The following is a 2,500-nucleotide window of genomic DNA, read 5'->3' as shown; positions in this document are numbered from 1 at the left end:
TCTCTCTTCAAAGTCTTTTTCATCTTTCCCTCACGGTACTTGTTCGCTATCGGTCTCTCGCCCGTATTTAGCCTTGGACGGAATTTACCGCCCGATTAGGGCTGCATTCCCAAACAACCCGACTCGTAGATGGTGTCTCATGGTGCGACAGGGTCCGGGCATGATGGGGCTCTCACCCTCTTCGGCGCCCCTTTCCAGGGGACTTGGGCCTGGTCCGCCGTTGAGGACACTTGTCCAGACTACAATTCAAACGCTGATGGCGCCCGATTCTCAAGCTGGGCGTTCTTCGGTTTGCTCGCCATTACAAGGGGAATCATGGCAAGCTTCATTTCCTCCGCTTATTAATATACTTAAACTCAGCGAGTAATCTCGCCTGACCTGGGGTCGCGATGCGAGCACCGTCCTTGCGATGCCGAAAGGGTTCAAGGGTCTCGATCGACGAATGCACATGACTCTGAACGAGGTTCCTTATAGCATTACCACCGATGGTCACGATGATGATGTCGTCGATGACTCAAATTTAGGCCAACCGCTAGCTGTCAACGCACGGGAGGCCAATTTCCACCCGCGGTCCAACCGAGTCCCGAGGGGTTGGGGTTGGATGGGAGTGACGATGCATGACACCCAGGCAGACGTGCCCTCGGCCTAATGTCTTGGGGCGCAACTTGCATTCAAAGACTCGATGGTTCATGGGATTCTACAATTCACTCTAAGTATCGCATTTCGCTACGTTCTTCATCGATGCGAGAGCCGAGATATCCGTTGCCGAGAGTAGTTCTATATATTTGTGATAAAAGAACAACATCACTGAAGCACTAACACCACGGACAGTGCAGCGACAGAAGACGTGTCCCTTTTTTCATTTCAATTCCTTGGCGCGATTCACGCCGGGGGTTTGATCATTTTGTATCGAAGAGGCTGATCTTCACATCTCACCCCAGCCAATGGGCAAAGGGACGAAAAGACAGACCGCTCTGACACGCGGGGGTGGCAACAGGCGACGATGCACCCGCACCACCTCCAATGTTGTTTACAACATGTTCATTGATTATTCTGCTAGGTAGGTTTCGACAATGATCCTTCTACAGGGTCACCTAAGGAAACCTTGTTACGACTTCTCCTTCCTATAAATGATAAGGTTCAATAGACTTCTCGTGACGTTGCGGGCAGCGAATCGCCCACGTCACCGCGATCCGAACACTTCATCGGACCATTCAATCGGTAGGAGCGACAGGCGGTGTGTAAAAAGGGCAGGGACATAGGCAACACGAGCTGATGACTCGCGCTTACTAGGAATTCTTTGTTGAAGACCAACAATTGCAATGATCTATCCCAATTACGATGAAATTTCAAAGATTACCCGGGCTTGTCGGCCAAGGCATAGACTCGTTGAATATATCAGTGTAGCGCATGTGTGGCCCAGAACATCTAAGGGCATCACAAACCTATTATTGCCTCAAACTTCCTTGGCCTAAAAGGCCATAGTCCCTCTAAGAAGCTAGCCACGGAGGATCACCTCCGTGTAGCTAGTTAGCAGGCTGAGGTCTCGTTCGTTAATGGAATTAACCAGACAAATCGCTCTACCAACTAAGAACGGCCATGCACCACCACCCATAGATAATTTTAAATGCAGGTTAAGGTGAATGGAAGCTAAGCACCAGGTAGGTAACCGGAAAGGAGGAGGTGAGTCCATCGGACTGCTTAAGTACCAAGCTCCCTTTGGATCCAATCCTAGACATGCACACCGCCATTGCCACACCTTAACGTCATGTATATTTCCAGGAAACCAATTTGATTAAGTTTTTTTTAAGAAAAGTGATTAATTTTGGAAAAAAAATTCATTGCAGAAGCTTTACTTGTTGTCGTGTTATTTTGAAATCAATTACTGTTTTTGAAAACACGTCCTAAAGTTATCCAATTCCAACAGTTAAATATAAGTATTACCTACTTTAACAAAACATATTAAAACCATAAAAAATAATCAAGCAGCCTTATTACAAATTTAAAGAAAATCGAAACCTTAAACGTAAAATAAATGTACAGTTCACCGGAAGAGAGTCAAACTTATAGAACGTGTGGCCACTCCGAATCGCTCACAACTCCAAGCCCACTATGGTTGGGGATTACCTGCGTAGATGAAAAATAAGAGGGTGAGTTTGGGGAAACTTAGTGTGTTTATTAACCCAACCACAGCCTATATCAGCTCAACCACAGAAATGGAATAAGTTGGCCTTAGCCCAGAACAGAAGTCAGAATAAAGCCCATAGGCCCATAACAGAACAGAACAGATATTACATGTCTATGCAAAACCCAACCCATATCCAACCACATGCATCCCCATACCAACCTTTCTCCATGTGGGGAGACTACTCGACCCACCCAACCGCTACACGCCATAGAAATATGCAGCATGGCTGCCAGAACAGATAATGTGACAGAGTCACCAGAACAGATAATTGTTGCAGAGCCACCAGAACAGATATATGTGGCAGAACCACCA

At 46.8% G+C, this 2,500-nt stretch overlaps 2 non-coding genes across 2 annotated transcripts in view; both read right to left on the bottom strand.

Annotated features, from left to right (window-relative positions):
* Positions 1-387, bottom strand: part of LOC121226140 (28S ribosomal RNA) — a 3,383-nt gene extending 2,996 nt beyond the window's left edge. The window contains exon 1 of the ribosomal RNA XR_005924014.1: positions 1-387. This exon is cut by the window's left edge and continues 2,996 nt beyond it. This is a non-coding gene — a ribosomal RNA (28S ribosomal RNA).
* Positions 388-618: 231 nt separating this feature from the next.
* On the bottom strand, positions 619-774 carry LOC121226160 (5.8S ribosomal RNA). Its single transcript, XR_005924030.1, has one exon. It is a non-coding gene; the product is annotated as a 5.8S ribosomal RNA (ribosomal RNA).
* Positions 775-2,500: the final 1,726 nt, after the last annotated feature.

Source organism: Gossypium hirsutum, unplaced genomic scaffold (genome assembly GCF_007990345.1).
Source record: "Gossypium hirsutum isolate 1008001.06 unplaced genomic scaffold, Gossypium_hirsutum_v2.1 scaffold_29, whole genome shotgun sequence".
Lineage (NCBI taxonomy): Eukaryota > Viridiplantae > Streptophyta > Magnoliopsida > Malvales > Malvaceae > Gossypium > Gossypium hirsutum.
The sequence above is the reverse complement of the archived record's forward strand: the minus strand, read 5'-3'. Positions and strand labels throughout refer to the sequence as shown.